General features: G+C 41.9%; 1 pseudogene; it reads left to right on the forward strand.

Annotated features, from left to right (window-relative positions):
* Positions 1–1,006: 1,006 nt before the first annotated feature.
* Positions 1,007–2,788, forward strand: LOC118634863 (annotated as a pseudogene).
* The last annotated feature ends 9,275 nt before the right edge of the window (positions 2,789–12,063 follow it).

Below are 12,063 nucleotides of genomic sequence, written 5' to 3' on the forward strand. Positions count from 1 at the left end.
CAGGGACCAGATCCACCTTGTTCATCTGTATATCATTAGTGCCTAGCACTCTTAGTAGGAGCTCATTAAATATTTATTGATCAAAATAATAAGTGAATGACTACATCAATGTCACTGTTTTCAGCCTAGTCCACTTTACAATCATCTCTTACCTGGCCTGCAATGGGAACCTTATATCCCCTCTTTGCTCCTTACAGTCTGTTTTATGCTCTGCAGTGATCTTTTTGAAATGCAAATGTGCATAAAGCCCTTCAATGGCTTCCCAGCTCTTAAATCATCCTTAATATGACACACAAAATAAGTATAACTTAGCAGTTTGGTCACTTGCTAGTTATGTAATTATAAGAAAGTTACTAAATCTCACTGAGTCTTGGTTTGCTCATCTAAAAAATATGAACAATAATTATTCCTACTTCACAGGGTTGTTGGGAGGATTAAATAAGGTAATTCATATAAAATGCTAAGTTCTCTATTAAATAAATGGTAACTCTATGATCATAAGGACCTGGAGTGATGCAGTTCCTGTCTACCTCTCATTTGCTGGAATCCTCATTAAGCTATTTTCAGATCCTGGAATGTGCCAGGCTCCTTATTAATTTTACTCCTCTCTCTGGTCCCAATGTAGAGTTTACCTCCTCTACAAAGCTTTTTCTTGACACTCCATGTCTGGCTCAGGAGGCCCTGCAATGGATTTGCATAGCAGCCTATATAAATGACATCATGACATTGGTTATCCACTTCTGGTATAGTGACTGGCATTTAGCAATGCCTCAAAAAGCATCTGTTGAGATGCCATATGATTTCACTTATATGTGGAATCTAAAGAGCAAAATAAACAAACAAAATAGAAACACACTCATAGATATAGAGATCAGACTGATGGTTGCCAGAGGGAGGGGGTTGGAAGACTGGGTGCAAAAGGTGAAGAGATTAAGAACTACAAATTAATAGTCACAGGCATGTAAGGTACACCATTGGGAATATAGTCAGTGATATTATTGCTACTATGTACTGTGCCAGGTGGGCACTTGAAATATTAGGAGGCCCTTTTGGCTCTCTGAGCAGCACCATAGTGATCAGCAAGAACAAGAGTCTAATGAAAGGAGGCAAAAAAAGGAGCCAAGAAAAGTGATTGATTTATTTTTTAAGAAAGATTGGTATGATGACAAAGCACCGCTAGTCACAAGAACTCAAGGAACCAAAATCGCATCTGAGAGTCTCAAGGATGGTGTTTTTGAAGTTGAGCCTACCTGATTTGCAGAATGATAAAGTTGCATTTAGAGAATCCAAGCTAATTACTGAGAATGTCCAGGGCAAAAATTGCCTGACTAATTTCCACAGAACGGATCTTACTCGTGACAAATGTTCTCTATGATCAAAAAATGGCAGACCATCCCTGGCTGGGTGGCTTAGCTGGTTGGAACATTGCCCCATACCCTGAAAGGTTGCAGGTTCTATTCCTGGTTGGGCACATATGGGAGGCAATCAATTGATGTTTCTCTCTCACATTAATCTTTCTCTCTCTCCCTTCCTCTCTCTATAAAATCAATAGAAACATATCATCATGTGAGGATTATTAAAAAAAAGGCAGATTAGCCCTGGCCAGTTTGGCTCAGCGGTTAGTGCGTCGGCCCGCGGACCAGAGAGACCCGGGTTCAGTTCCCACTAAGGGTTGCAGTTTGTTCCTGGCCCCGGTTGAGATCGTGTAGGTGGCAGCCACTGGATGTTTCTTTCTCACATCAATGTTTCTCTCTTTCTCTTCCTTCCTTCCTCCCTCCCACTTTATCAGAAGATAAATGCAAAAATGTCTTTCAGTGAGGATAAAAAAAAAAAAAAAAAAAGGCAGACTATTGCTCTGGCCAGTTTGCTAAGTGGTTAGAGCGTTGGCCCAAGGACCAATGAGTCTTGGGTTTGATTCCAGTCAAGGGCATGTACCTCGGTTGCTGTTCGTCCCCGGCCCTCATTGGGGTCATGCAGGAGGAAAGCAGTGGATATGTCCCTCTCACATCGATGTTTCTCTCTCTCTCTCTCTACCTCTCACTCCCTCCCACTCTATCTGATGATAAATAGGAAAAAAAAGTATCCTCTGGTAAGGAATAAAAAAAATAGAAGGTAGATTATGATTGAAGCTCATATTGATGTCAAGACTACCAATAGTTATTTGCTTCATCCATTTTGTGTTGGTTTTACTAAAAAATGCAATAATGGATTCAGAAGGCCTCTTATGCTCAGCATCAACAGGTCCGCCAAATCCAGAAGAAGATGATGGAAATTATGACCTGAGAGGTGCAAACAAATGACTTGAAAGGTCCGGCCGGTGTGGCTCAGCGGTTGAGTGTCAACCCATGCACCAAGAGGTTGCTGGTTGGATTCCAGGTCAGGACAAATGCCCAGGTTGTGGGCCCAGTCCCCAGTGGGGAGTGTGTGGGAGGTGGCCAATCGATATTCTCTCTCATCCATGTTTCTATCCCTCTCTTCCTCTCACTTCCTCTCTCTAAAATCAACAAAGGAAAAAAAATTTTTTTTTAAAGTAGTCAGTAAATTGATTCCAGATAGCACTGGAAAAGGCATAGAAAAGGCTTGCCAGTGTATTTATCCGCTTCATGATGTCTTTGTTAGAAAAGTCGAAATGCTGAAAAAGCCCAAATTTGAATTGGGAAAACTCATGGAACTTCATGGTGAAGGTCACAGTTCTGGAAAACCTGCTGGGGATGAAACAGATACTAAAGTTGAAGGATCTGATGGATATGAGCCCCAGTCTAAGACTGTGTTTAAAATTCAGACTTAATGGTAAAAAATTAAAATATCCTATTTATGAAAAAAATAGAAAGAAAGAAATATAGAAGGGACTACTTCATAAAGTACATGATTGTCTAACCACTATGTTGTATACCTGAAACTAATATAAAATATTGTTGAATATAAACTGTAATTAAAAAATAAAATTTAGACTTCCAGTCAAGATGGTGGGTAGGTAAACGAGGTATCGCGTCCTCCCACAACCACATCAAAGTTACAACTAAACTACAGAACAACCATCATTCAAAACCACCTGAAATCGAGCTGAATGAATGTCCTACAACTATGGAATTAAAGCAGCAGCCACATTGAGACTGGTAGGAGGGGCGGAGGCGGATGGGCTGGTCCCACACCCATGTGTGGCGGATAAAAATCAGGAGGACACCTCGGCTGGGAAGGTCCTCCCTGAGGACTGAGGGGTCCCCGTCCCACACCAGGCGCCCCGCTCAAGGTTCCAGTGCTAGGAAGAGAAGTCCCCATAACTTCTGGCTGGAAAAAAACAGCGGGAACTGAGGCTCAGGGAGGCTGAGGTGGCTGGAGCCCCAGGCAACTCCTTTTAAAGGGCCCACGCACGGACTTATTAGACTCTCTCCCTCTACGCTTGGAGAGGAGGCAGCTCCAGGGGTGCCAGAGACATACAGGGAAGAACTGAACTGTTTGGCACTGGAGCGAGGGCTGGAGAGGGGGCTTTCTTCGGGACAAACGTGCTGTCAGAGGCCTTTATTCCTTTGGTGAGCCCTGCCCTGGGATGGCAGACAGAAGCCATATCTGGGACTCCAGCAACCTGGCTCATACTGGTTGCCCTGCTCTGGTGATTCCCTGAGGTCCCGTCCCACCTAACTTTCAGGCCTACCCAAGCTGTTACCAGTTGCTTAACCATAGGATTGACCTGTCTTGGATCCTGCTTCAGGTTTTTCCTAAATTCTTTCAAACGAGCAGCATCTGGTCTCAGCTAGCCCCATACCTCTCGTTAAGTAATGCACTGAAACAAACACAGGGAGGCAGCCAAAATGAGGAGACAAAGAAACAGGTCCCAAATGAAAGAACAGAAAAAACCTCCAGGAAAAGAACTAAGTAAAATGGAGATAAGCAACCTATCAGATGCTGAGTTCAAAATACTGCTCAATGAACTTAGTGAGAACCTCAGTGAACTTAGTGAGGGCCTCAAGAGCATAAAAAAGGACCAGTCAGAAATGAAGGATGCACAGTCAGAAATGCAGGAGACACTAACTGAAATAAAGAATAATTTACACAAATTCAATAGTAGAGTAAGTAAAGCCAAGAAGCAAACCATCGATTTGGAATATAAGAAAGCAAAAAACACCCAATCAGAACAGCAAAAAGAAAAAAGAATCCAAAAAAATGAGGATAGTGTAAGGAGCCTCTGGGACAACTTCAAGCGTGCCAACGTTTGCATCTTTGGGGTACTAGAAGAAGAAGAGAGAGAACAAAAAATCGAAAACCTATTTGAAACAATAATGGCAGAAAACTTCCCTACCTTGGTGAAGGAAACAGACATACAAGTCCAGGAAGCACAGAGAGTCCCAAACAAGATGAACCCCAAGAGGCCCACACCAAGACACATCATCATCAAAATGCAAAAGGTTTGCCCTGGCTGGTTTGGCTCAGCAGTTAGAGCATTCGCCTATGGTCCAGAGAGACCCAGGTTCAGTTCCCACTAAGGGCACGTACCTCGGTTGCAGTTTGTCCCCAGCTCTGGTTTGGTCATGCCGGTGGCAACCATTTGATGTGTCCCTTTCACGTTGATGTTTCTTTCTCTCTCTCTCCCTCCCACTCTATCTGATCAAAAAAAGTGGAAAAATGTCCTCCGGTGAGGATAAAAGAAAAAAAAAATGCAAAAGGTTCAAGTCAAAGAGAGAATCTTAAAAGCAGCAAGAGAAAAGCAGTTGGTTACCTACAAGGGAGTTCCCATAAGACTGTCAGCTGATTTCTCAAAAGAAACTTTGCAGGCCAGAAGGGAGTGGCAAGAAATATTCAGAGTGATGAAAAGCAAGAACCTACAACCAAGATTATTCTATCCCGCAAAGCTGTCATTTAGAATCAATGGCCATATAAAGAGTTTCCCAGACAAGAAAAAGTTAAAGGAGTTCATCACCAACAAACCATTATTATATGAAATGTTGAAGGGTCTTTTTGAAGAAAAAGATAAAATATATGAACAAACAAAATGGTAATGAATACATACCTATTGACAATGGAAGCTACAAACAAAATGAACAGGCAGAACAGAAACATTCTCATTGATACAGAGAACATTTTGTTGATTGCCAGATGGGAGAGGGTTTGGGGGAATGGGTGAAGAAGGTGAAGGGATTAAGAAGAATAAATTGGTTGCTAGACTGATAAACCTCAAAGAGAAGGGGGTTGGGGGGTGGGAGGAAATAAACCAAAGAACTTATATGCATAACCAATGGACACAGCCAACAGTGTGGGAAAAGGCAGGAGGGGGCAGGAGTGGGGAGGAGGAGGTCAATGGGGGAAAAATGAGAAACATCTGTAATACATTCAATAAAGAAACATTTGTAATACATTCAATACATTTAATAAAGATTAAAAAATAATCAAAATAAATAAATAAAAAGAAAAAAATAAAATTTAAATAAGTAAATATTTATTGAATCAACTCTAGGCCCAATGAACTTTCTTTTCCATATTCTTTGTATGTGTTATTTCTTCTTCCTGTTCTAAACATAACATCATGACTGATACATCCATATTTCCTTTCCAAGGGAAACTTTCCCACCTACAGCCTCTGTTGAAGAGGCAGACCTAGGCAGACCTAGGCAGCCACAGTTCATGTATAGTTCATGGAGGTACTTTTGCCTTAGCTGACTGGACCAGAATTGACATCTGATGCAATGGTGGATAATCCAGAACCTGGACAGAAAGTTACAACATACCTGGCACCAAAAAGAAGTATGTCAATCAGGTTCCTTCTCACTCTCTAAAATCTGAGAGAAAAAGAAAATGTGGCTATAAATGACAAGAACAAGAACTAAAATGATATAGAAAGAAACACTGTGAGATAAGCTCAGAGTCATTAGGGGTCAGGACAAGCTATAAAGAAATAGAAACTAAGAGGTAGAGAATATCAATACAAAGTGAAAACTTTGTGATTTATATAAATGCCTAACCGCTATGCTGTATACCTGAAACTAATATAATATTGAATGTCAACTTTGTTGTTGTTATTAATCTTCACCCAAGGACATTTTTTTCCATTGATTTGTAGAGAGTATGGAAGAGATGGAGGGAAGAAAGGAGAGAGAGAGAGAGAGAGAGAGAGAGAGAGAGAGAGAGAGAGAGAAAGAGAAACATCCATGTGAGAAAGAGACATGGATTGGTTACCTCCTGCATGTTCCCTGACTGGGGATTGAACCTGCAACTCAGATAGGTGCCCTTGACCAGGAATTGAACCTGTGACCCTTCCGTGAGAGGGCCAACACTCTAACCACGGAACCATACCAGCCAGGGTGAATGTCAACTTTAACTGAAAAAAAAAAAAAAAATCCAAAGTAAAGAATAAGGAAACAGTTGGTAATGGTAATGATTGAGCATCAAGGTGAAAATACCTAAAATTCTGTCACTAGCTCTTCTGGGCTATTAGTTTTCCTGGGTTTCTGTGACATATATTTAAAATAAAATTGTTGAGCTAAAGGGAATGAGTTGTCCTTTGCAACTCAAAGTGCCTGATTGATAATAAACCTTTCTCTATTTTGAGGAAGCCCAGGCATCTTTCAAGTTTGAATTTCTGGCCCCCTTCTCTGTTCTTTCTCCATTTAGAGACACACTTGTCACATTACCTATAATTATTGGTTTGTCTATCTCTACTATGTGGATATCAGACTATTACTCTTTGAGAACAGGGTATCTGTGTTTCTCAGCAGCATACTCTGTCTAGAGGCATACTTGATATATGAAACCAGGTACTGTTCTAAATACTTTACATATTTTAATTTATTTAATCCTCATGAAAGCCTGCTGAAGTTAACACTATTATTTTCCCCTTTTCACAGATGGAGAAAGTGGAGCACAGAGAAAACATTGGCTAAAGTGCAAAATGGAGAGGAGAGAAGGGATTCAAACCAGGAAGTTTGGCACCAGAGTCCATAATAAGCTTAACGCTAATGCAATATGATCTTGAACTAAAGGGGAATGTGGCCAGGGAATAATAGTCAATATGAATATTTGAACACTCCTATACAAGGTACAAAGTACTTTCACACATATAGGAGGACATTAGGAAATCCCTCACCTTTTGTGGGAAACTAGCCAGCTGTTCTAGCGATGAAATACCAAATACCCAGATTTTCCCTACACGCACAGAAAAACTAAATATAAGTAGAGGGCACATATAGACATATTTTTCACTCCATGAACTCTGGTAAGTTGATCAGATTTCTAGGCTAATATCTCAAGAATCCTTAGAAAGTGTATGAGAAAACCTCTCATCTCGGCAAAACAACCACATTCTCAGCTATTCTATGAACTGAGGCTTTCCATAAAACTGACAATTGAGGGTGTGTATGTGGTGTGGCAGGGAGGATGGGTAGAGTGAGTGGTGATTCCACTTTGTACTATTGTTTTGAAAGGAGTCTGGGTTTAGGGAGCTCTTGCAGATGCCTTTATTGGCAGCTTCAACCGGTCCTTTTGAGTTGCCATGGCAACAGGAAGCCCAACTGTGGGGGAGGCCTGTTTATCAGTGAGTGATAAGAAGCCAACTGAGCCCTGGCCGGTTTGGCTCAGCGGTTAGAGTGATGGCTCGTGGACCAGAGAGTCCCGGGTTTGGTTCCCGCTAAGGGCATGTACCTCGGTTGCAGTTTGTCCCTGGCCCCAACCAGGGCCATTTGGGTGGCAACCACTCAATGTGTCTCTCTCATGTTGATGTTTCTCTCTCTCTCTATCTGAAGATAAATGCAAAAATGTCCTCTGGTGAGGATAAAAAAATAAAGAGAGAAGCCAACTGAAAGGAAAGCTCTTTGAGGAAGCCTAGGGTTATGGGGGTGAGTGGTCGTGGTGGAGCAGAAACCTTATGTATTGGTATAAGGTATTCCAGATGTTTCTGGTACAATACACAAGTAGCTTTCTCCTAATTACCTAATTGCCTATAGCTCAGAGATCTGAGTGAGTAACCAGGGAAGAGGTCTGAAGGTAGCAACTGTTCAGCATGAAAATGTTCTTAAGTATTAATGGTGCTATGTAAAGACAGAAAGAGGCTTTTGGTTCCTCAGAAAGTAAGAGAACAGCAGGAGATGCCCCTACAGGAGTAAAATTTACCAGGGAAGTGAGATTTGTGTTTGGGCTGAACTCCTGGTGACACAGCCATATGGCTTTTGCTGGCTGCCATCCTCCAGATAGTATATTCCTTTTGTAGAGCACCTAACTTGTATAAAGGATCGTGCTTTCCTCACTGTCACCTTTAATCCCTCCCCCACCATCAGCCAGAACTCTTAAGACTCAAAGTGCCCCTACATATCCTTCCGACCTGAATTCCTGCCCAAGATAAAAGATCTTGATCCTTTCCCCAAGTCACTTACCACATCTCTGATTTTCTCCCTAGAGTAGGAGGCTCCAGGGGACCACAGCTGACTCTGCCAGGCACAGAGGGTTGAGTCATCCTGCAGGCGTCAGGGCTGTTAGCAACAGCTCTGCTGATCTGTATGCGGCTCCAACTCCCTCTCCAGTTCAGAGTTTGGAGCCGTCTTGTTCAAAAGTAAAGAACAGAACACAGATGGCTGGTAACAGGATCCCACAGGGGCCTCTTTTCCCACTGAGCCTATCCTGCTAATCCTTTTATAGGAGAAGAGAAAATAAATGGTGAATGGAGCAAAAAAAGGAGTATCAGCTTCTGCACTGTTCTTTGGGTATTGGTGGAAGGCTCTTACATTTCCCAGGCATATTCCCCTCCTGGTCCTTCTTTTTCCTCATTCAAGTCTTTTTCCTTCCTCCCTCCCATTTTCCATCCCAGTTCCCTATTCTCTAGTATTTTTTAATCCAAAGGAGTATTTTGCTGAAAGCCTTCTATGTAACCAGGCAATTCTAATCCATACATGTATAAGAAAATCAAATCACTAGAAGCTCAGAGTGGCTGATTTTATCAGTCATCTCTTGAGAGTCTTCTTTAGTTTCTTCTCTTCTATAGAGGTAGCATAACGCATTACAAAGAACACAGGCTTTGGAGCCAGAAAAAATGTGGTTTCCAAGTCCTGTTCTAAAAAGTAAATAAACAAATACATAATAAAAAATTCTACTCTGCCATTTACTAACTGTGTTATCTTGGGCAGTTTACCTAACCTCTCTGAGGTCCAGGTATTGTATGTGAAGATGTATATAATTGTATCTACTTTGCCAGTTGGTTTATAAAATAAATTAGACAGAGGTAAAATATAGTATCTGGAAAATATACTAGATGTGTCCAGTAAATATTAACTCTTTCTCTTTCCACCCATCTCCTACTGCTCTAAGTGCCAGGTCCCTGATTTTCAAAAATCTGAAAAAAATTTTCTTTTCTTTTTTTTATCCTCACCTGAGGACATTTTTCCATTCTTATTCAATTGAATGGGAGGGAGAGAGAGACATCAACGTGAAAGGGACACATCGAGTGCTGCCCCCCACATGACCAGAACCAGGGCCGGGGACAAATCCAATTGAGATACATGCCCTTGACTGGAATCAAACCCGAGACTCATTGGTCCACAGGCCCACCCTCTAACGGCTGAGCCAAACCGGCCAGGGCTGAAACAAATTTTATTTAAAAAAAAATTTTTTTTAATCCTCACCTGAGGACATTCTCCATTTTTTGTTCAGAGAGAGGAAGAGAAAGAGAGAGAAACATTGATGTGAAAGGGACACACCGAGTGGCTGCTACCCGCACAACCCAACCAGGGCCGGGGACAAACAGCAACCGAGGTATATGCCCTTAGCGGAAACCGAACCTAGGTCTCTCCGAACTGTAGGCCAATGCTCCAACTGCTGAGCCAAGCAGGCCAAGGCTGAAACAAGTTTTCTATTGAGGAAGTTAGCATCTATGCTCAGGAGCTGCTGATGCAACCGAAGAAAGAAAGGTGAGTGGGAACTGTGTGAATGTTTTGCAAGGCTAGAGAACCAAGGCTTTGTAAAAACTTGCATTTGAATATGCTAATATTCCTTTTCACCAATTTAGGGATTCCTGATGAAGATTGCTGGTCTCCTCATGTTGCTGCTGAGCATGGTTGATACTAATGTATTTTCCTTAGATAAGATGCTGGGTTGTATTGACTGTGTGACTTTAGGTAAGTTATTATCCTTCTCTGGGCTTCATCAGAAGAAAGGATCACTGCGTCTCTTCACCCCAGGAAAGGAGGATTGGTTGAAGTTTGTGTAAATTCCAGGAGAAAAGTTAAGTATGGTTTGGTATCATCCTTAGCACTGAGAATACCGGAGGTATTTGTACAATCAGGTCAAAGCCACTATTCAATTTAGTGATTACTAAAGGCTCAGCTGACACAGGGCTGTGGTTTGACATGGTTCCTTTGTTCCAGATAATAAACATGTGTAATGACAATTATACTAATGTGTTTTGCTCTAGTCGAAACAAGGAGGCTGATGACAAGGCCAGGACACTGTACATCATTCTCTCTGACCAGGCTCTCTCTGACAACACGTTTTTCCTGTCTCTCTTTGTAACTGGTAATTAGGTTATCAGCTGAGCTGTCAGGAATCTTCACAGGTTTCTCAGGCAGTCATCATCTGACAATTTACAACTCTAGACTTCCCACAGCTGGCATGTTCCCTCCCAGGAAACCACATTTTCTCAATCCTAAGCTCCTCCTATTACTCAAAGAGTCTGATGTGAGAAGAAAGCTAGCTTTTTCAGTGCATTATACAATTCCAAAGCAGACTCTTGAGTCCAGTGTCGGTGATGGGGAAACCTCTGTATTGACGTATGATCCAGCACTAAGGGCTGACTCTATGGAGTGGGAATCATCCAAGGCAGAAGCAGCATGGGAGAATGGGAATTTAACATAACCTTTCAAAAGAGAAAAAAAGATAGTTCACAACGTTGTTTTTTCTTTTGTTCCTAAAAACCTCAACCCCTGCTCTGGCTCGTTTGGCATGTACCTGGGTTGCAGGTTCGATCCTCGGCCCTGGTCAGGGTCGTGGGGGAGGCAACCAATTGATGTGTTTCTCTCACATCAATGTTTCTCTCTCTCTCTCTTTTACCCTCTTTTCCCTATCTAAAAATCAATGGAATAATATCCTCGGGTGAGGATTAACAACAACAACAAATAAGCTCAACACCTGTATACCCAAAAAATTGAAAGCAGGAACTCAAACAGATATTTGTATACCCCTGTTCATAGTAGCATTATTCATAATAGCCAAAAGGTAGAAGCAACCCAAATGCCCACTGACAGATGAACAGATAAACAAAATGAGATATATACATACAATGGAATATTATTCAGCCTTAAAAAGGAATGAAGTCCGGCTGGTGTGGCTCATTGGTTAAGGGTCAACCCATGCACCAAGAGGTCGCTGGTTTGACTCCCAGTCAGGACACATGCCCAGGTTGTGGGCCTGATCCCAAGTGGGGGGCATGCTGGAGGCGGTCAGTAGATGTTCTCTCTCATCGATGTTTCTATCTCTCTCTCCCTCTCATTTTCTCTCTCTCTAAAATCAATAAAAAAAATAATAATTTTGAGTTATAAAAAAAAGAATGAAATTGTGATAAGTGAAATAAGACAGTCACAAAAGGACAAACACTGTGTGATTCCACTTATATGAGGTACTTAGAGTAGTCAAATGTATAGAGACAGAAAGTAGAATGGGCAGGCATGGGATGAGGAATTGCTGTATAACAAGTATAGAGTTTCAGTTCTGGAAGATGAAAAAGGTCTGGTTCCCAGTCACTGGCAATCCTAAATGACTTAGAACTGTTTACTTGTTGGCCTTTCCCACTAGTTTGTGATCTCAAAAATAGGACTGAGCCCTGGCCTGTTTGGCTCAGTGGTTAGATCACTGGCCCGCGAACCAGAGTCCCAGGTTCGGTTCTCGCTAAGGGCACGTACCTCAGTTGCAGTTTGTCCCAGGCCCCGGTTGGGGTTATGTGGGTGGCAACCACTCGATGTGTCTCTCTCACATCGATGTTTCTCTTTCTTCCTTCCTCTCTCCCTCCTGTTCTATCTCAGAATAAATGCAAAAATGTCCTCAAGTGAGGATTAAAAAAAAATAGGACTGATATCTTATTTTTCTATCCACAGA

The sequence above is a fragment of the Molossus molossus genome, unplaced genomic scaffold, assembly GCF_014108415.1.
Source record: "Molossus molossus isolate mMolMol1 unplaced genomic scaffold, mMolMol1.p scaffold_m16_p_19, whole genome shotgun sequence".
Classification (NCBI taxonomy): Eukaryota; Metazoa; Chordata; class Mammalia; order Chiroptera; family Molossidae; genus Molossus; species Molossus molossus.